At 40.9% G+C, this 23,453-nt stretch overlaps 2 long non-coding RNA genes across 2 annotated transcripts; both read right to left on the bottom strand.

Annotated features, from left to right (window-relative positions):
* Positions 1–631: 631 nt before the first annotated feature.
* Positions 632–3,310, bottom strand: LOC143511743 (uncharacterized). Its single transcript, XR_013130246.1, has 3 exons — positions 3,011–3,310; positions 2,747–2,925; positions 632–2,157 (listed from the first exon to the last, which is right to left on the bottom strand). It is a non-coding gene; the product is annotated as an uncharacterized LOC143511743 (long non-coding RNA).
* Positions 3,311–12,644: 9,334 nt separating this feature from the next.
* LOC143511556 (uncharacterized) lies at positions 12,645–15,774 on the bottom strand. Its single transcript, XR_013130159.1, has 3 exons — positions 15,728–15,774; positions 14,941–15,037; positions 12,645–14,208 (listed from the first exon to the last, which is right to left on the bottom strand). It is a non-coding gene; the product is annotated as an uncharacterized LOC143511556 (long non-coding RNA).
* Positions 15,775–23,453: the final 7,679 nt, after the last annotated feature.

The raw sequence follows: 23,453 nt of genomic DNA, 5'->3' as shown, positions 1-23,453 counted from the left end.
TCAGTCAGACAGATATTTGTTGTGAAACGAAGTAGTTACAATTTCAACATTTTAAAGTACTTTAGCCTAAATTCCAGCACTTTTCAAACCTGGAACACATAGCAACATTAAAATTCTCCTGTTTTTGAGCGGTGTTTCTTTATACTACCACATATCGTTTCGGACAAGACTGCAAAAAGAATGTGACGCGTCAACTAGCCTCCGCCGTTCGCGCAAGTTTGCACGAGGTGTACAGAGTCGCGCGCTACGGTCACGTCAGGCAGGAGGGAGGTCACTTTTCTACATAATGTCCGTAAATCTGAAGGCGGAATGACCCGCAAGTCAATCAAATGACACCGCCGTCATCCATCCAGCGCTGATGAGCGCCAGTGAGAATCATATTTCGGCCACAAAAGATAGCACGCACGCGCGTGTGGTTTATTATGATTTGACGGATTTTTTCCCCCAAAAAATCAAATGACGGAAATCCGTCGTAGTGACGGAGAACTTTAACCCATGATATAGCCTAGAACAGAGGTACTTAACTGGCAGACCGAGGTCCGGATCCGGACCCGAACGCAGTCCTGTCCGGACCCAATCTCATTCCTGAATAACTGGATACGGACCAAAAAAAAAAAAACATATTTAGAAATTATGATGGGAGAATTAATTTTAAACCGGAGCATTTATTTCAGGGCTATTGAAAAAACACTCCGTCACGAGTGTTACGTTTGCCACCCCCGCTCAACAACTTACGTTCGACAGGGGCTGTGCTACATCTTTGGGAAAGGTACACACTTGCCTTCTACATTTACATTCAGAATTCATCCTAGATACTAGCATAAATAGATCAGAATTCAAGATACAGAGTCATTGAGCCATGCTACTACTAAACTACAGGAATCAATGCCATTACACTAGTATTCCAAATAAGGCTTAAACTTAAACATAGAGTCAAACATAAATAAGAGGAATTAAAACTGAAACCTAGAAGTGCAAAATACCATAGACAGATAAACATACAAGACCAAGGGCAAGTGCTAACTGTGCTACAAGTGCTACAAAACCTGTTTCTGTAGTAGGGCAAGAGCACACGCAACACTGAGACGTTGCTAGTTGGACGTCTGAGGGAGTATCCATGCATGTAGCCAGATCAGGGGATTCGCATATCATAATTGGGTTTAATTGTACATTTTCACTGTCATCCTTACTAGATACGGTCTCAGGGGACGAGCCACTTGGGACGACTATGACAGTCACTTCAGAGCAGTAGTCACGTCCTGTCCTCTCCACACAACACCAGTACACTCCTGAATCAGACACTTTGGGGGCTTCCCACTTCACCTGAATCGTATTTCCATCCACTTCACTGACCTTCACGCTGTCATAGCCATAGACCATGTCCCCCTTTGTGAGGTCCCAGCTTCCACACGGATGTCTGCAAAAATACTTATTGTATGACAGGTAGCTGTATACCTTGGCTCGAACCTTAACAACTTTACACTCAAAAGTGCTGACTGTGTTCTCTGCAATGGTCACTACCTTAGGAGTGTCGGGGCCCCATAAATCTCCAGCAGTGTTGAGTGGAGTGTAGAATCCGCAACCTACAGTTATACTCATGGCAAATAGGAGGCAGATGGCTCCAGTCACACGCGCCATTATTCTATATATACACTGAGACATCCTCCTTTTGTTGTAATCTACCTGTGTGTGGGATGTGGTCAGTGTGCCTAATTATATATCTTGGGTTGACATACAAACTATATGTAGTCTATAGAAGTTTGGGAATGAGGATGCTGGTCAGTGGGATGGGTGAGCCTGATTCTTCTGATATTAAACGGTTAATCCTAATTCCCCCTGTGCCTGGTCCCTGTATCTCACGGTCAGCCCTGATGAAGAGATATGTTAGATAGATAAAGTGTTGGATTTGAGGATTTCAGATAGTCGTCTATGAAACTGAACACCAGCAAGAACACAGTTCCAAGTGATTATTTATGCATTTCTGGGTCACTCTTGTCTGGTAAGAACTTTGGATCTGGGACTCTCCTGTGGAGGCTAGCGTGGATCCACGTGGCTCACTCTCCACAGTCACCTTCACCACAATCCAGTCACCGTGCTTCAGGTTGTGAAGTAGCATCTAGGCCTGTGCTGGGAGTGCGTCTTTCACCGTCCTGTGGACTTTTGACAACACAGATGACATGTTTTTGTGTATGTAAGATAACATCAGATTGTCACACTAACACGTTGTGTTTCATAGTGAATTTAGTTAAATTTATATAGTTAAATTTATTTAGCAACTTTCAAGATACCCAAGGTCACTTCACAACAGGTACGAGTCTTATACGACCAATCACACACCTGAAGGAAGTGCCAGCCAATTGCACACAGCATACTCTCTACCAGAATCCACATCCCCCTGGGGGACTGAATCAGGTGCAGGGAGAGAGGACAGAGCACCATCCACTATTCATTCATGTTCAACTGTTTGTTTTGAACATGCAACTACCTTCAGAGCCCCTCCTAGCCAGTCCCCATAACCCATTTCAGCAGGTGGCTCAGGACACACAGGCTCAGTGGCCTTCCTTCCCAAAGTTGAAACATTCTGTCACGCCAAGGAAGAGGGCCATCAAACTGTCATCTTCCTCTTCCAATGTCTGCCTCTTCTCCTTTGTTTTTGATCTCTTTTCTTTGTCTTTTTTCAGTTTGTCTTGTCAAAGTTTTTCCGCATGGTCTGCATGTTGTTCTATCACACTCATCTGGCCATTACCCAAATTATTTATGTCTGCTTGACATTGGCTGCAAATTCTCCAACCATCCCGTTCAGAAATAATTCTGGACTTCCAAGTTGTGGTCAGAGGAGGTGCCAGACCACTTTGCGTGGCCAGACCGTGACCACAATCGGGTGTGCTGATAGAGCTCTTCGGGGACAGCTGTCCAGGTCAGGGTCTAAAACAGACATAGGGATCCCAGACTTCCAACGTCATAGTCAAATCAAACTCCTAAATCAAACATTTTTTTTCAAAATACTTACAAGGAGATTTGATAAAATCCCTGCTGCAGAGGTGACTTTTGTCGACTTCCAGGACCTAGGACATTTTGTGTTTGTCGGATGAAGCATACAAATTCAATGAGTAACACCCCCTCACAGCCCTTATTGTCCTCAGACGTGGGTTCCCATCTGGGGTGCCAAGATGTGATGGAGATGTTTCAATCTCTGCAATGATATTGCAAACAAGACTAGGGAGTTTTTCCTTGCCACTGTCGCCTTTGGCTTGCTCACTGGGGGCTAGGACTCGGCACTTGTAAAGCTGCTTTGTGACAACAACTGTTGTAAAAAGCGCTATATAAATAAAATTTGATTGATTGATTGATTGAAGAACAACTCTGTTCTCAGTTTGGCAAATAGAAACATCAAACTTTATTGTGGAATTTTATAAACTCTCAGCTGTACACACCAGACAAGCATCCACAAGGGGGAGCTCCTGAGCTCTCTTCACAGCTTTATTATCCCTTTCGTACCTTCGGTTTTACCCCTACATTCCTGATTTCTCTCTACTTGCTGACCTTTGTGTTTACCAAGAAAGTCCCTCCGGCCTCAGATGTGTTCTTTCTTGTTTCCTTGCTAATCTTACATTCATACAAGTGTGCCGTTTATCTCACCTCTGGCATACAGAGAGAAAGCATCTTGTTTCTGTCACCACAGGGATAATCATCATTCCATCTCATCAACCTTTCCTTCTACCTTTTGATCATTAGTGGATTATAGTTAGTAAACAAATTACATTTCTTAACAAGCAGGTTACATTTCCTTAAAAACATTAAATGGCATATCAAAGTTTGTTCCACAGTGACTAACGCAAGTAATCACAGAAACCAGGTCATAATATGATCAACATGATATGGTAAACAGAATGGTCTTATCATTCTGAACAATAGACAAAACAAAGCAAGCAATCTTTGAAATGGCTACTTTTTTTCTGAACTTTAACACAGGTTTATGTGTAGTATTGCAATAATTGCTAAAATCATCTGTATGTAATGGAATCATTTCTGAGAAACTGATCTAACAAAAGTGTTTGGTAGTGTTAACTAAAAGCAACACACTCATACATACAGATCCTCTGTATCTAATTTTAACCCTCATGTTTTTTTCTCCATTACTTTATTTTACTTAATGCATATTACTTCATTTTAGAACAAAAATACTATTGCATCCAACCTTATTCTTAGATTTCTGTATATTACTGACTGCATGACAAATATTTATTTTAAGAGTAACTATTTTAACATGTGAAGTCTTTAATTTAGGTGTAACCCAAGATACAGTAAGTAATCTTGACTTACTAGAGTAAGAAGAGTGAGCTGCTCCTTCCTCTGCTGCTCTGTGTCTCGACCTCTCTGCCCATTTCTAAATGCTACTCTTTCACTTTCACACTTTGTGTGTATATAGGGGTGTGGTATGGTGCCACCTTTGATTACTTCTAGTGCTGAATTTAAAGAGCTGGGAAGAGCTAATATTATGTAAACATAATTTAATTATCAATAATTCATAGGTGAATTGCTTGAATTCTTTCTTGGGACATACTTTAGGAATAAACACTGCCACTTCACAAACAAACTAATAAAGCGATGTGGTGGAAATGTTTCAATTTCTACAACAAAATAGTAAACAAGAACATCTCTGTACTCTCTGTACTTTATTGTGGAATAAACTTTATTCCACAATAATAAAGTTTGATGCTGGATGCCCTAACACAAAAAATGATAAAAATTCAATGTTGGTCACAATAATAAATTCTTATAAAATCAAGTATTTTACAGTGACACCATTGTAATGATGGACTGATAGGAAAAAAACTCAAAATTGTTAGAAAATAGTTATGTATATAGATATATAATTAGTTATATTAGCAATTAATATTGAACAAAACTAGACACATTGTGGACCTGTTGATCAGTATTTTACAGTAGGTAGAATGTATTTTATCCCAGTGCTCTAGATGATATCACCACAAAGAAGCTCCTGGACTCATGTTTGTTGTTTGTTAATGCTGAACGCGCTACTGCTAGCTAAATAAAAACATGCTTGAAATGGTTCTCTAATCTCGGTATCCTGCCTCACCCTCCAACATTACAGATATGATAAAAACACAATTAAAAGAGGTGTAGATGTAATATTGTACTGAGAAAAATAAGAGAGAACACAGTACATCTGTCAAGTTGCAGCCCCTGGCCCCTCCCACTTGGACATGTGTGTGTGTAGTCTGTATGTGTAGTTATGTGCATACACTTCCTTTTGGGTGTGGTTCAATGTGTGCGCTCATCCGTCTCACCTGTGTCTCGTCTAGTCATTGTTGACAGAATGCAGTACACTTGGTTCTCGTTTATTTTAAGGTAAATGTGTGTTGATGTTGTGGCTGTCGCTCATCTTTGAGTCGCTCTGTGTCTTTTCATCTAATACTCATTGTGTTAAGCGCTAGTGCGCAGCGTTGACGCTGAATAAAATGCGTTTTGTATGAAAACTCGTTTCTGCATCCTGCCTCATCCATCACGTTATAAGATCATTGTGGTTCTTTAAATAGGCAGAGTTCAAGCCAAAAATACATAAATGAAGGTAACAAAACATCTGTGTTAAATATTTCTGCAAAACTCTGCAAAAAGTCATGTGCAATGAAAATGTAAGTCAGTATTGCTTAAAATAAAAAGTTGTTTTGCCTGAAGGGTACAATGATTGAGCTTTTCTGTAGTTGTTATCCCAATAGCTTTACCCATTAATTCTACTTAGAATCTTGAGTATTAGTATTTTATTTTCTTTTTAAATTTGATTTGATTACAAATATCTAGTGAAAATGAAAGACAAAATACTTTAATAATAAAGTATTTACTTGAAATTACTCATACATTACAATAATTTACATTAACCAGAGTCGGAGTTGTTAATCGGGAGATTCGGGAGGATTCCCGATGGGCCGGCTCATGTCAATCTCTAGTTTGGGCCGATTGGGAGGGGAAAATAATTTTGGGCCAGATTTGGACATGAAACTCCCGGGATGAAATAGGGGCCCACTCCGGCCCTGACATTAACCACTACTTAGCAGTGATGGCTAAGTTACCTTGAGAAAGTAATCCGATTACTGATTACTGATTACTCCTTTTAAAAGTAACTTAGTTACGTTACATATTACTTGATTTTAAAAGTAACTACGTTAGATTACAAGTTACTTTAGTAGTTACATTCAGCAGCAAAATAAAATTTTCCAATACTCACTTTATTGGAAGTGCATTTTTAACAGTAACAATGTATTGAAGCAGGTTCGGTAACCGAGGCAGAAACTGCTTAATCCAAAAATCCCAAGGAGGGAAACTTTATTGATAACGCAACGCTGGCGCGCGCAGGCCCCGCCCCCCCAGTGTCACTTAAAGGGCAAGACTCTCCTGACATTACGTTTGTGTAGCTGCGCGGTAATATTTGTAAATTTATTTGTAAACGTAATACAAGCGAACTGGGGTGGGTTTCCCGAAACATTCGTAGCGCCAAGTACTTCGTAACCTCGTATGAAAAGCGCTACGAACGTTTCGGGAAACCCACCCCAGTTCAGTCAGACAGCTTGTGAAACGAAATACCATTACAATTTTAAGCATTTTAAAGTAGGCGACGTTAGTCAAAATTCCAGCACTTTTCAAACGTGGAACACAGTGCAACATTAAAATTCTTCAGGTAAATGTTCCTTCCCCTGTTGTTGAGGGGTATTTCTTTATACTACCACACATCGTTACGGGAGGGCGCTGCAAAAAATGACTTGTAAAACGTGCTCGCGCTCTCACAGGGTCGCGCGCAGCGTGCGGAGTCGAGCGCTACGGTCAGACGCAAAAGTAGAACTGAGCCAAGAAGAAAGCAAAAATATATATATTTACTAGGGAAAATAAAAATAGTAACGCACAGTTATTTGGATAAGTAACTTTAATCTGATTACTGGACTGGAAATAGTAGCGCGTTATATTACTCGTTACCGAAAAAAGTGGTAAGATTAGAGTAACGCGTTACTGACATCACTGCTACTTAAACACTGAAATTAAAAAAATAAATGGAGAAAATGACTTCTCTAAACTACTGCTGGTATACTAAAGACATTCCGACTAGTACGTAAAAGAGAAAATGCCCAAGAATTGTAGGCCATATTGTGGACACCACAAACAGCACACAAGAGCAAAAACAAACACAGAATTTGGTACGTGGAACCTAACCTTCCTGAAATCAGTTTCACACAACAAGCTGATTTGTTTAAGTCTGAATTTTGGGGAGCAGTTCACGAGGTTCAACATTACTTGCTGAATGAAGCAGAAAGTGTGTTTCATGCCATTAGGGTAGTCTAGGTGAAGAGCATAGATGAAGCTGAAAAGAAGACAGACGGCCTGGGGTAGATTGGCCAAGTTGTCCATCACCACAATGCCTTCCAATATGATCCTCACTTTATATGAACTGAACTGAGGATGTTCCTGATTGACACATAGGACTCCCACTGAAGTTTCACTGTATGAGTCTTTGTCATTTCCATCCTAACATAAAATAAAACGTACAATTAGAAACAATACTAGTTAATTAGCAACAGCAGCAGGAATAAACAAATATGACAATAAATACCTCTTTAATTGCACATGTTGAAATAAGTGTACATAGTTTGATATATAACAAATCTGTGCAAGCACTCTTCCATTCAAGTTATTCTATATTTTGAATTTAATATAAATAACTGAAGGAAATCAAGTAAAAATCAAGTTTGTCACGTCCAGCTTTGCCCTTCTTCCCAGTCTTGTGTCGTCTGCCCTAGCCCCGCCCTGTTTTTCCTGTTACCTTGGTTTCCCTTCTGTCTGTCATGCTCCTGTCTTCAGTGCTCGCACCTGTGTCTGGTTCCCTCCCCTGTTTCAGTGTATATTTTACTCCCCTGTGTCAGTCATTGTGTTTTTCCATGTGTCCTTATCCTCTCATTCGGTAGCCTGCGACTTCCTGTCGCTCCTTCCATGCGCTGACCTGGTTTGTTCCGTTTCGTCTTCCTGGTTTTGGTTCTTGTTTCTCTTTGTTGTTCGTTCAGTTATTCCTTCGTACGTGTTACCCCTACGTTTGTTTTGTCTCGCCATAGTGGTTCCCTCTCTGTCTCCCTGGTTTGTGTATTTATGCCTGCGTGTATGTGGTTTATGTTCTATCGTTGTTCTGTCCTGTTTTCTCTATAAGTGTGTTGAACGGTTCTGGTGATTGTGTTTTATGCCTGTGTGAGTTTATTGTATGTTTGTTATGGTGCTGCCCTGTGTTACTGGTGTTTTATGCCTGAGTGTCTTGGCCCTTATGTTCGTGTTGAGTTCTGATCCTGTTTATATTGTGTTCGCGTTTTCTGGTAATCTTAGGTGTCTGTCGTGGTATGTTTATATTCTGTTCCTGTTGGTTTTGTTTGTAGTTGTTCTGTTTAGTCATTTGCATGTTTTCTTTGTCTATTTACCTCCTTACTTGTTTGCTCTCCTTTGTTTAGTGTTTTGCTTTCTTTGTTTAATAAATCATTTGAATACACACCCACCCCTATGATTCGTTACTGTTACGATTACTCTAGGCATATAGCCCTAACAGAGAATGAGTATATTATGAAAGAGAGACTGATAGATATGATGAAATGACAAATTTATTCAAATTATGGCCAAGGGATGTAACTCCAGGACACAACCCAATGCACAAAATAACAAACAAAAACGTCTCTAACCACAATAATATCAACTACCTAACCTGATGCATGTTTAAAGAAATGAAAGTAAATGACAATAACCTACCCTAACTACCTATGACAAAACAAAGAGAACGGCATAATGAAAAGAGCGTCGTGTCCTTTCTTCCCGTCTGGGCCGAATTAACAAGCAAGATTATTTACACACACACATATATATATATATATATATATATGTATATATACACACACATAAATTATATACATCAGCTACCAAGACCAAGTCCAGGTGTCATGTCACATACCCAGGAGGACCACACTACCCAGAATTCCCTGCGACAGCTTCCTCGTTCATCATCTCCTCATTATTAATTTTAACCTGTGTCTCATTAAGGTCTATACTTGTCATTTCTGTAGTAAGCATAATGAGCATTTCTTTGTATTTTCTAGTGTATGGTTTGACCTGGATTGGTCTCTTGAATCCCCCCCCCCCCCCCCAACCTACAGCACCATTGCTGATTACTTATTTTTTGGATTATTTTTCCTGGATCGCCTTGACTTTATCTTTTGGATCATGTTTTGGATTGTGTCTGCTATGAGTCTTTGCATTAAAGCTTAGTTTCATCTGCACTTGTGTCATGTATCAACCCTCACACCAGGAGAAAGATAATGGGAAATATCAGGATAATATATTAAAACAGAATATAGAGAAAATATGAAATGAGAAAAAAGGAACCAAAGATAAAAATGGGAAAAACAGGGATATATTATACCACTCACCTTTGTCTGACCTGCAAGTCCTTTTTTTCCTGAAGAGGTCCATCAGACTTGGTGAGAAATCATCAAGTGTATTGAAGAACTGTTCTCTGAGATTTTTCCCTACTACTCTGGTGAACTCGCAATATACCTGAAAAATAAAACAAAGCAAACTGCATAAACCTAGGGTTAAATGTGCCCAATCTATGACCCATTAAATGATGTTACACAATATTAACAAACACAAAGCCATAAAAAATGCACTGAAACTGAACAATACAATACAGCACGTTTAGAACACTAAAAGACTATAATAATTTATTTTATTTAAATAAATAAACAGTCATACAAACCTGACTTTCTGTGAAAAGTGCTGGTCAGCGATGTACCACTTGGCTGATGGCAGGCTTGTCTTTGATGATTTCTTTTCTCCAAAGAGCAAATGTCACATCCATTTCTTTTCTAACAAGGCATCCATTTGGCTTTGTCTTCATCATTTCCTGGTGCAGAATCTGACAAGCTTCTTCCAGGTTATGGTCATCCATCCCCTCTGGATATTCAGGTAAGAAATGTATTTCCCCCTTCCTTGGTTTCTTGAGGTCTTTCTTTGGAGGGTCACCACTTAAGGTTTGCTTTCCACACTTACCAGTATTGACGGAGAGATCAAGCCGACCCAGGTGGCGCTGTTCTTCCAGCCATCCCAGCCTGAGGTTGATCCTGATTCTGTGAGACATGGATGTGCTTGTACTAAGGCTTTTGCAACAGTCTCATAATCCTGTTTTTCTGGGTATGCTTTAAAACAGGCGTACTCAACTAAATTTGTCCGCGGTCCAATTTTGGCAGATACCTGTGACCTGAGGTCCGGTGCGGCGGGGGTGGCGAACGTTGTTGAGCGGGGGGGGTTCGCGTTTATACTTTCGCGAGCGTCACTGCAGTGTTCTCCGAAACGATATGTGGTAGAAACACCGCTCAAAACAGGGGAATGAACATTTACCTGACCAATTTTAATGTTGCTATGTGCTTCAGGTTTGAAAAGTGCTGGAACTTAGGTTAAAGTACTTTAAAATGCTTGAAATTGTAACTACTTGGTTTCACAACAAATATCTGTTTGACTGAATAGTTCGCGCGCGAAGTTACAAAATTCGAGAGGTGCACGACCTCGCGAACCGACACAGCGATTACGTCATTTTCGCCGCGCGGACCCTCGCAGGCAGGCAGGGGTGGGTGGTGGCGAACGTTAACACTCGTGACGGAGTGTTTTTTCAATAGCCCTGAAATAAATGCTCCGGTTTTGTTTTGGTCCGTATCCGGTTAATCAGGAATGAGATTGGGTCCGGACAGGACTGCGTTCGGGTCCGGATCCGGACCGCGGTCCGCCAGTTGAGTACCCCTGCTTTAAAAGCATAAATTGTTGCAGCCAGTTTCTCCAAGACATCATTCTTCAGTTCTTTTGTCACTTTAAGACAGGTTCAATCCTTAAGATATGCCAAGTTACCCTGTCGAAGTCTGTACTCCACATCAACAGAAAATTTGGGGATGTCAAACAATTCTAGCCAATGATGACTTCTATCCAGAGAGGACACAGACGGGATGTCTACATGGCTGCTTGTGTCACTAAATGATTCAGTTGCTGCAGTTATTGGTACAAGATCAATCATAGGAACAATTTTGATGCTTGGCTTTTCTGGAAGTGCAGATATTTCTGTAAGCTGTAGTTTGTTTGTAGAGTGTTGTTTGCACAGCCATCTAGAATATACTGTATATACACAAAGGTGTTTAGCAAACGATGTATCATTTCAGTGTTACTGTAAGTTCTCCTTGTGCCCAGTATGCTGACAATGGGAAGACATCATTCAGCTCTATGAACTTTACCACACACATAGAATGCTTGTCTCTGTAGTGTAGTTGGTTAGATCTCAAGTGCTCAGCGGCCTGGTGCCAGTTAGGGCGTGAGGGCCCTGTGGCCGACTGGGGCATGGTTTTTGTCTTGTTGATGGCCCAGTCGGTCTAGGGTCCCGCCCAAGGAGGTGACCTAATGTCTGTGTTTTTGTGTTTCAAAAACACGGACGTGTGCTGCTGCTGTGGAAATTCTGGAAAATACAGGTACACAAGTAAAAAACTCCATATGGTTCACTTCAACAAATATGGGTAATATTAAAAGAAAACACTGCTCGCAAACAGCCTAGGCTACCAAATAAAATGCAGCAGGTTAAAAAAAATCGGCCACACTGGTTAAAACAACCTGCAACTCGGACTTATGTTTTGCCTATACGTGTCTGCCTGGCCTGACTACAAACAGCAAGCTAACAAAATGGTGGAAAAGTGTTCAACAAAAAATTATTTATGGTGATCAGTTGAAAACATTTAATTTTCAGTTCATTAAACTTAAAATTGTTAGTAAATTTCAGTGTGTACAAATATGAGTACAATATACTTAGATTTGATAGTAATGCAAAAAAAAATATTTTTATACATTGAAATTAAACAGTTGAGTAGATATAAAATCTGGGTTTACAGTGAATCATCTCACCAACCTTCTACCTTTTAACATTACATTTAGCAAACAATTTACATATCTTAACAAGTTGATTGCATTTTCTTAAAAAATTATATGGCATATCAAAATATCTTTTACCTCCTTTCCCCCACATTTCCTTCCTTTTTATCTGTAAGGATAAACTAATAACCTGTTTGAATACATTTTCAGGCTGACTACAACATAATCTAATAACTAAAAGAAAAAGCCAAATTGTCTAACAATTTTTTTTCTCTAGTCTAATACAAAAGTGACACATGGATAGACATATCCATAGTCACATAAGATGCGAGGAAAGTTTTTTTATTTATTTTTTTGTGTAAAGCACCCAAGATCTATGGCACATGAATATAGCCTAGAAGAAATAAAAGTGTAACAATATATATTTTTTGTTTCTTTCTTAAAAGATGGTACTGAAGTTCTCCATGCTCCCAAAAGGTGGATCATGGTCCTCTGTGGGATGTGGTGGCCAATCCACCAGATCAAATGGGTCATCTTTGGTGTCCCGGAGAACACTTCTGCTTTAAGGCAGAGGCTGCAGGGTGCTGGTTTATCATGAGATGAAAGATGGGTTTGACCATCACTGGATAGCTGCATCCTTGCCACTCTCAGGGCAGGTGGTGGTAAGCATGTATATCACATGCCCACATAAACCCTCCTGAGGCTGCTGAGGTCACATTGCATGTGAAGTTGATGGTGTGACTTCCTGTCTGCACTGAGCACTTTCACCTGCTTCTGATTATAACTGCTGTTCCACACTCTGAGACCCCAATCTGAGTACTGTTTGGGCTATTAGAGCAGAGGCAGGTGTCACTGCCTTTGCCAAATATCAAACCTGCCTAATCTATGACTGCTTGCCTGTACAGTCGTTACTGCCACCTCAGATGGATCTAGTTTACCTCTGTTCACAGAATGCATCCTAGATACTAGCATAGATAGGTCAGAATTCAAGATACACTTGAGCCATACTACTACTAAACTACAGGAATCAATCCCATTACACTAGTATCTCAAATAAGGCTCAAATTTAAACTGAAACCTAGAAGTGCAAATAACCATAGACAGATAAACATACAATGCAAGACCAAGGACACGTGTTATCTGCAATGTTAATTCTACCTTCTACCTCTAGAACCTGCTTCTGTAGTATGGTAAGAGCTGACGTGACACCAAGACTTTACTAGAGGTTGGACTTCTGAGGGAGAGTCCATGTGTGTAGCCAGGTCAGGGTGTTAGCATAGAATTATGGTTTGATTCTACATTTTCACTGTCATCCCTACTAGGTAAGGCCGCTTGGGACGACTATGACAGTCACTTCAGAGCAGTAGTCACGTCCTGTCCTCTCCACACAACACCAGTACACTCCTGAATCAGATACTTTGGGGGCTTCCCACTTCACCTGAATCGTATTTCCATCCACTTCACTGACCTTCACACTGTCATAGCCATAGACCATGTCGCCCTTTGTGAGGTCCCAGCTTCCACACGGATGTCTGCAAAAATACTTATTGTATGACAGGTAGCTGTACACCTTGGCTCGGACCTTAACGACTTTACATTCAAAAGTGCTGACTGTGTTCTCTGCAATGGTCACTACCTTAGGAGTGTCGGGACCCCATAAATCTCCAGCAGTGTTGAGTGGAGTGTAGAATCCGCAACCTACAGTTATACTCATGGCAAATAGGAGGCAGATGGCTCCAGTCACACGTGTCATTATTCTATATATACACTGAGACATCCTCCTTTTGTTGTAATCTACCTGAGTGTGAGACGTGGTCAGTTTGCCTAATTATATTTCTTGGGTTGACATACAAACTATATGTAGTCTATAGAAGTTTGGGAATGAGGATTCTAGTCAGTGGGATGGGCGAGCCTGATTCTCCTGATATTAGGACGGTTAATCCTAATCCCCCCTGTACCTGGTCCCTGTATCTCACGGTCAGCCCTGATGTAAATTTTGTAGAGATATGTTAGATAAAGTGTTGGATTCGATGATTTCAGCTAGTCGTCCATGAAGGGTGTTGGTTCTGGGACTCTCCTGTGGAGGCTAGCGTGGATCCAGGTGGCTCACTCTCAACCTTCACTTCAGTCTCAGTAGTGAGGAGGAGTGAACCTCTCCACCTCAGTTCTTTTGTTTGAAGTCCTTCACCACAATCCAGTCACCGAGCTTCAGGTTGTGAAATAGCGTCTAGGCCTGTGCTGGGAGTGCGTCTTTCACCGTCCTGTGGACTTTTGACAACACAGATGACATGTTTTTGTGTATGTAAGATAACATCAGATTGTCACACTAACACGTTGTGTTTCATAGTGAATGAATGTTCAATTTATATAGCAACTTTCAAGATACCCAAGGTCACTTCACATCTTTACCACAATTCTTACACAACCAATCACACCTGAAGGAAGTGGCAACCAATTACACAGCATACTCTCTACCGAAATCCACAGCTCCCTGGGGGACTGAATCAGGTGCAGGGAGAGAGGACAGAGCACCATCCACCATTCATTCATGTTAAACTGTTTTTATTGAACATGAAGAGACACACAGGGACCTTTTGTCAAGGACTGCCAGTTTACCTAAACTCAATGTTTCCTCCTGTGGGAGGAAACCAGAGACCCCAGAGGAAACCCACATAAACACAGGGAGGACATGGAAACTTCACTCAGATAGTGACTTGAACCCAAGACCCCAGTGCTGAGAGGCAAACATGCTAATCACAAAGTCACTGTGTTTCAAATGTTTCAATCTTTGCGATGATATTGCAAACAAGAACAACTCTGTACTCAGTTTGGCAAATAGAAACATCAAACTTTATTGTGGAATTTTATAAACTCTCAGCTGTACACACCATACAAGCATCCACAAGGGGGAGCTCCTGAGCTCTCTTTTCACAGCTTTCTTATCCCTTTCGTACCTTCGGTTTTTACCCCTACATTCCTGTTTTCTCTCTACTTGCTTACCTTTGTGTTTACCAAGAAGTCCCTCCAGCCTCAGATGTCTTCTTTCTTGTTTCCTTACTAATCTTACATTCATACAGGTGTGCATTTTATCTCAGATCTGGCACACAGAGAGAAAGCATCTTCTTGTTTCTGTCACCACAAGCATAATCATCGTTCCATCTCACCAACCTTTCCTTCTCCTTTTGACCATTAGTGGATTATAGTTAGTAAGCAGATAACATTTCTTAACAAACAGGTTACATTTCTTTCACAATGACTAACGCAAGTAATCGCAGAAACCAGGTCATAATATGATAAACATGATATGATAAACAGAATGGTCTTATCATTCTGAACAATAGCCAAAACAAAGCAAGCGATCTTTGAAATGGCTACAATTTTTTTCTGAACTTTAACACAGGTTTCTTTTAAATATTAGAATTTTACAATGCAAATATTTTTTAACAGTGCTCTGGTTTATGTGTAGTATTGCAATAATTGCTAAAATCATCTGTACATAATGGAATCATATCTGAGAAACTGATCCAACAAAAGTGTTTGGCAGTGTTAACTAAAAGCAACACACTCTGCTGATACTCTTTATCTAATTAATAATCATGTTTTTATCTACATTACTCTATTTTAATTAATGCATATTACTTCATTTTAGAACAAAAATACTATTGATTATTTTTAGATTTCTGTATTTTACTGACTGCATGACAAATATTTATTTTAAGAGTAACTATTTAACATGTGAAGTCTTTAAGAAGTGTAAGCCAAGACACAGTAAGTAATCTTGACTTACCTTAGTAAGAAGAGTGTGCTGCTCCTTCCTCTGCTGCTCTGTGTCTGTACCTCTCTGTCTGTCTCTAAATCCTCCTCTTTCACTCTCAGCTCTACACTGTGTGTGTAAACGGGTGGGGGTTGGGTAGTGAATATGAAAGTGAAAGTCAAATCCCAGTGAATCAGTGGCTGCATTCAGAGAGCCAAGGTGGTGGTGTTCTCTATTTACATGTCGTGTCCTGACATTGTTGACGCTGTGTGTGATTGGCTGATGTCTACATGTGGCCTGCAGTGTTGAAGCCACAAGGTCCATGGCAGATTGAAACACAAGTGTTTCAGCTAAAGTAGACAGTGCTCTGTGTGCATCTTATACTGAGTGACTGTTATCATGCGAGTTCCTTTAGATAACCTTTCTAGGAGAGATACACAGACACATTTTCACTATAAGGACCATACTTCTACTGAGATATCTGCATCCATACCCGTATACAGGCAATCACTGTAACAAGGGGCAGCACAGTGCCTACTAGTGGTGTGGATGACACACATTGATGTGGTCAGTACAGAGTACATACATCACAGTGACGTTGAACACTTCAGAGTGTACTGCTTGCCTGTGTACAGCTTTGTGTGTATGTGATGTGTGTGCAGCCACATTGTTGAATGTAGGTGTGAGTGTCTTTTGTGTTAAACACTTTTAGGTTTATTTTACTCCCTCTGCTGTTTTTCAGACTTGGGGGTCAGCTGAGGAGTTCGTAATACATTTCCTTTTAGGGAAGTTATGCAGAGATATTTAACACAGATGTTTTGTTACCTTCATTTGTGTATTTTTGGCTTGAATTCTCCCTATTTAAAGAACCACAATGATCTTATAACGTGAGGGATGAGACAGGATGCAGAAACGAGTATTCATACAAAACAAGTATTCATACAAAAATTTTATTCAGCCTCAACGCTGCACACTAATGCTTACACTTTGTGTACATTCTACCTACTGCAAAATACTGATCAACAGGTCCACAATGTGTCTAGTTTTGTTCATTATTAACCCTCCTGTCGTGTTCGGGTCAAATCTGACCGATTTACAACTTAAACCACTCATAAATATTGTGTTTTACATCTGATTGCTGCAAGGCCTTATGCCATCCTCCACACTATGCACTGGAACATATAAAAGTGATGATAATCTTTTTCACTGAATTTTGAGTGTTTTAAACCAACGTTTTACATCTGTGTTGTTGCCGGTCAAGCGTGACCATCACAGGAAATGAATGGGTATTCAGAATATATTCATCTATCAGACAGAAAACATCCCCATACACACTCACACACACACATACCTATACACAGCTACACACACAGACACACACCTACACACACACAGACACACACACACCTACACACAGACACACACACACTCACTCACACACACACACCTACACACACAGACACACACCTACACACACACCACACACACACACACTCGCTCTCTCTCTCTCTCTCTCACACACACACACACACACCTAAACACACACACACACACCTAAACACACACACACACCTAAACACACACACACACACACCTAAACACACCTACACACACAGACACACACACACACACACGCACACACACCTACACACACACAGACACTCACTCACTCGCTCACTCACTCACTCGCTCACACACACACCTACACACACAGACACACACACATACAGACACAGCTACACACACACAGACACACACACACCTACACACAGACACACACACACTCACTCACACACACACACCTACACACACAGACACACACCTACACACACACCACACACACACACTCGCTCTCTCTCACACACACACACACACACACACACACACCTAAACACACACACACACACCTAAACACACACACACACACCTAAACACACCTACACACACAGACACACACACACACACACACACACCTACACACACACAGACACTCACTCGCTCACTCACTCACTCGCTCACACACACACCTACACACACAGACACACACACATACAGACACACCTACACACAGACACAGACACACACACACACACATGTTGTGCCTATGTTTGCAAGGCCCCTCTGATCTGAGTGTGACATGCCACTCATGTGCATGAATTCACACACACACACACACTAACTCACTCACTCACTCACACACCTACACACACCTAAACACACACAGACTCACACACACCTAAACACACACAGACACACACACACACACCTACACACACAGACACACACACACACATGTTATGCCTATGTTTGCAAGGCCCCTCTGATCTGAGTGTGACATGCCACTCATGTGCATGAATTCACACACACTCACTCACACACACACACTCACTCACACACCTACACACACCTAAACACACACAGACACACACACACACACCTACACACACAGACACACACACACACACCTACAGACACAGACACATGTTATGCCTATGTTTGCAAGGCACACTCTGATCTGAGTGTGACATGCCACTCATGTGCATGAATTTACATGCGCGCGTGCACACACACACACACACACACACACACACACACACACACACACACACACACTCACACTCACTCACTCATTCACACCCACACCTACATAAACACACACACACACTCACTCACTCACTCATTCACACACACACCTACACACTCACCTAAACACACACACACACACCTAAACACACACAGACACTCACACACACACACCTACACACACAGACACACACACAGACACACACACAGACACACAGACACACCTACACACACACCTACAGACACAGACACACACACGTTATGCCGGTGTTTGCAAGGTGGTGTTTGCAAGGGTTTTTTGTGTGTTAAAACAGACCGGTCTCTGAAGACCGGGAACACTAAAGTAAAAAACGTGAGGTCAACAAAACCGAAGGGTTAATTGCTAATAAAATATTAGGGATCACCTCCTTTTTCTAATTTTTCATATGAGTCCATCATTACAATGGTGTCACTGTAAAATACTTGATTTTATAAGAATTTATTATTGTGACTTGGATGATTATTGCCAACATTGAAGATTGTGTGAATTTTTCATTATTCTTTGTGTATTGGAATAGTGGAGCATGAAACCACGTAATCATGAGCCCAGTGAATAATCTGTTTTAGGGCATCCAGCATCAGACAGTTTATTTCCTCATTCATATGGATCTCGTCAGAGTAGTTCTTCACAGGGAAGATACAGTTCACTGGAACACCCAGCAAATTACTGCATTTATTCATCTGGACAAAAATGCACAGTGTCAGTGTTATTGCCGTTTACACTAACATAACACCTGTGTAAGTGCTCAGATAAGCTCCCAATAGCAATTTTACTCACAATTTCCTTGATCTTCCTGCTCCTGTAGATGTTTTTCAAATTTCCTTTTGTGATTTGGCAGGCAAGATCAACTCTAGTCATAAAGACCACCTGAGGAATTCCTACAGCACAAACAGGCACACAGATAAAACATATTTCCTGAGTAATGTTCTTCAAAATTGACTTTGGGGCAAAATAATTTGCACATAGTTTATTTGTATGGTTTATGCAACAGCGGTTTAGGAGTTCTACAGGATATTCTGTAAAGTAAGGGGGAAAGTTCAATATATCATGTTAATGGTTGGGGACAAACATAATACACTGTAATAATCTGTAAACATTAAACATTATTAAGAACAAAATAAAAACAGACTTAATTAAGAACACTACATCTAAGGTTATGAGCTCTGACAGAAAGCTAGTGAAGAGATCGCTCTCAATTTGGTTTTGTGACGGGTAGGGTGAGCGAAATAAAATGGAAGCGATCACGCCAAGTCTCAGGGAAAAAGTATGGTTTAATAGAAAAAGTGCACAAACCAAAACCCGTGAACTGATCCAATTGAAGGATATAATAACCAGCGGTCAACTGGTACAAAGACAAGACATATATAGACAAACAAACGACCCTCAGGTGAGACAGATCGCAAGCTCCGCCCACCCGAGGGACGAACACAACGCAACAGTTGACAGGACAAGCTGCCGCTGTAGACGGGGGCGACCAGTAGGTGGCCCGCCGTACCGTGACAGGTTTGTTATTTTTTCTGGACTTTTACATATTTTATTTTTCTTTGCCCTAAATAACACTGCACTCTGTTAAGCTTATGAGACAATTCTAAATTCCATATTTGTTCAATGTAAATGTACTCTACATGGTTAATCTGCTAATACAAGATCTTGTCTAGACTTAATTAAGGTGTGGACTGAATGAGTTCATTTTAAATCTTCACTTTTGGCATATAAAAATGCTGCATAACAAATCGGTTATATGAGGACAAAATATTTTCTCTTCTCACATTATTACTTTTACAGCAAATTAATAATTTATGAATTGTAAAGACTTCATAGCTGGGAAGCTGAACTATAACCATCACGTTCATCATTTGACACAAGATGACTCACCCATTCCACTTGCTGCTTCTCTAACTTTCTTCATTTTGTTGATAAATTCTTGATCCATCATTGTAATCTTGTCTGCTCCTACAACACTCACTAGACAGTGAATCCGATCACTGAGGCTGGGATTTCTGCGATACTGGGGATCTTTTTCAATAATTGGAAATTCAGTGTGGAACTCCAGGAAAAAGACAAAACATAAAATGTCATAATGGCATGAATAATGTACATATTTCCTACACAAATAAAAGCTTTCTGTTTTGATATGTATTTTCGAAATTGTTTTTGTGTAACTGGTTTACTACAATGTCACTTTTTATATGTTGTTTACATATTGCGTTAAAAGAATTGAGATACCAATCATAGCAACGTAATCATTTTGTACAGTGATGTGCATGTTATTTGTATCTTACCACATAACCCTCTTTTATGTGTCCTTTCAAGGCACTGATGATGTCATCAGTGCAGACTCCTTCAGATCCTCCTTTTACTAAACCCATTGTATCATAGAAGGCCAAAGGTAACATTCCTTCTCTCCCATTGGCTATCCCATATTTTTCATACTGAGACACAAGTACCACATAACAATAACATCAATGATAATAGCAATATCAATATTTACAGTAATAAAATTTCTATATTCCATATATATATATATATATATATATATATATATATATATATATATATATATATAATATAATTACAATGATAATAAAACAACTACAAGCACTAATGTCCAGTGCTGATATTTTACTTAAGCAGTCTCTTAACTTTTTAATCAATTAAGTGGGAATTTGCAGATGTAGTATGCTTACAAGAAACATATTTTAGTATGTTGCATACAAGGCCATTTAACATGGATCAAATATAGTTTGTTTTTGATTACTAGTTTTCTATTATTTGAGTATTGTGTACACAGTCTAAAGAATTTACAAGCTTGAAATCACACTTCAGAATGAACCTTCATGAACAGAGTCACATTGTGTACTCACAGTTTTAGTAAAAATCGTACCAGACGCTGCCCCAGCCAGACAACCAAAAAACAAACGTCCTTCAAAAATGGTTCTGATGGTGTTTATGGTGCTGGATTTTCCTACAACTGGTCCATACAGGAGGAAGTGAAGCTCGCTGACTTGGTCATTATTAATTAAAAATTCCTTTACAGAACTGACCATTGTTTTTTGACTATAACAAACAAAGAAACTTTGTACAGTATTTGACCAGCCATAATAACTTCAAAATTAACAAAAATAAATTTTTTTTAATTTAAAATGAGTTAAAATTTTAAATGCTTAAATTTTCAATAAACTTTAAAATTAGTTTCACTGCTGTTTTAAACTATGCAACATGTTTTATATACTGTATATGATTCACAGTAATGTCAGAAACCATATAAGCAAGAGATGTTTGTGATCAGCTATAAGTGCGGAGATGATAGTGTGATAATGTGATTCTGGAGTGCACAAGATTATTGGTGGGTTATTCCATCATAGCTTTAGTACAAAACTGACACTGAAAAACCAAGATATCTTGGCTGATTAACTAAATTTTGGTGTAAGGGAGAAATATTTACATTTTAACTAGTCCTTTGGTCCAGTGACCAGTCACCTATGGGGTTTCTGTGTTTAGCGAAAACATTTGCCCGTACAAGTTCATGTATTATTGGATTGCAGCATTGTTACAGCAATAATATATTGTAGATTTGAATAGGGTAGTATGTGTTTATTCATGATATGATTTTTGGAATGAGTACTGCAAATAACGATATCTCAGGATTTACAAAAATATTCTGATATATTCAAAAATATTCAAATTGTAACGATTCAACCAGGAAGACACGGATCCAGTTGCGGAATGCTGTAGTTTTTATTTGTGAAATGAATACAGAGTACTCGTACAGGTGAATAACTCCGTAGGGTGTGTGCAGTGTATGAGTGCGGTAGTCGAAGTCAGGACGGTCCGAGTTCATACCGGGTAGACAGATGGCTGGAGGTATAAGAGGGCTAGGCTGGGAACGAGGTCTGGAACGAGAGCAGAGGTCAAAACACAGGAGACCAATCACGGGGAGATAACGCTTGGTAGATGGCATGCCAACAATACTTCGCAACCCGAAAGATAGAGGAGGAAGCTTAAATAGTGCGAAAGGGGAGGGGCGATGAGCGGCAGGTGAAACGCATCACACGGCGATCATGTGCTGTTCCTGACAGTACCCCCCCTCCGACGAGCGGCTCCAGCCGCAACAGACCGGTTAGACGGGGGCCGGCCACGACGCCTGGGAGCAGGGAAGCGAGGATGAGCAGCGTGGAATTCGGCGATAAGAGGGGGGTCCAACACATCCCGCGCGGGGATCCATGCACGCTCCTCGGGACCATAGCCCTCCCACTCGATGAGATACTGAAGCCCACCCCGACGCCGACGGGACTCCAGAATGGCGTGGATGAGGTAAGCGGGGTGCCCGTCGAGCTCCAGCGGTTCAGGTGGCCTGGCAAGAGACAGTGCAGCAGACATAGGGCTGTAGAACACCGGTTTAAGCAGAGAAACATGGAAAACCGGATGGACGCGATACTGAGGGGGCAGTTAAAGTTCATACGAGACGGCGTTAACCCGCCGCAGGATCTTGAATGGACCGACGTATTTCGGGCTGAGTTTCTTGCAGTGTCGCCGCAGGTTCAAGTCACGCGTGGACGGCCACACCCTCTGACCCGGGTGGTAGACCAACGTGGGCAACCGGCGACGGTCCGTGTGGAGTCTCCGGGTGTGAAGAGCGCGTCGCAGGTGTACGTGGGCTCGCTCCCAAGTGCGCGCACTGTTCTCGAACCAGTTGTCCAGCGCTGGAATGTTAGACAGACTTCGTCCCAGGAAAAGAAGGCCGGTTGATATCCGTACACACATTGAAAGGGGGTCATTTTGGTGGAGGAATGCATTAGCGAATTCCGGGCATATTCCGCCCAGGGTAGGTATTTACTCCAGCCCACTTGGGAAACGCAATATTGCCTCACAAACCTCCCTATCTCTTGATTTACCCGTTCTACTTCCCCGAGGATGGTAGCCGGAGGTGAGACTTACCGCAACCCCGAGCAATTTGCAGAACTGTTTCCACAACTGTGACGTGAATTGTACACCCCTGTCAGAAACAATATCCTCGGGCAACCTGAAGACCCGGAAAACGGCCAAGGCGGTTTCCATGGCAGTAGGTAACTTGGGGAAAGGAATCAAGCGACACATCTTGGAGAACCTATCGACTACTACGAGAATAACAGTGTT

This window comes from Brachyhypopomus gauderio, chromosome 4 (assembly GCF_052324685.1).
Source record: "Brachyhypopomus gauderio isolate BG-103 chromosome 4, BGAUD_0.2, whole genome shotgun sequence".
NCBI classification, from domain to species: Eukaryota; Metazoa; Chordata; class Actinopteri; order Gymnotiformes; family Hypopomidae; genus Brachyhypopomus; species Brachyhypopomus gauderio.
Note: the sequence above shows the minus strand (reverse complement) of the source record. Positions and strands in the feature narration are given on the sequence as shown.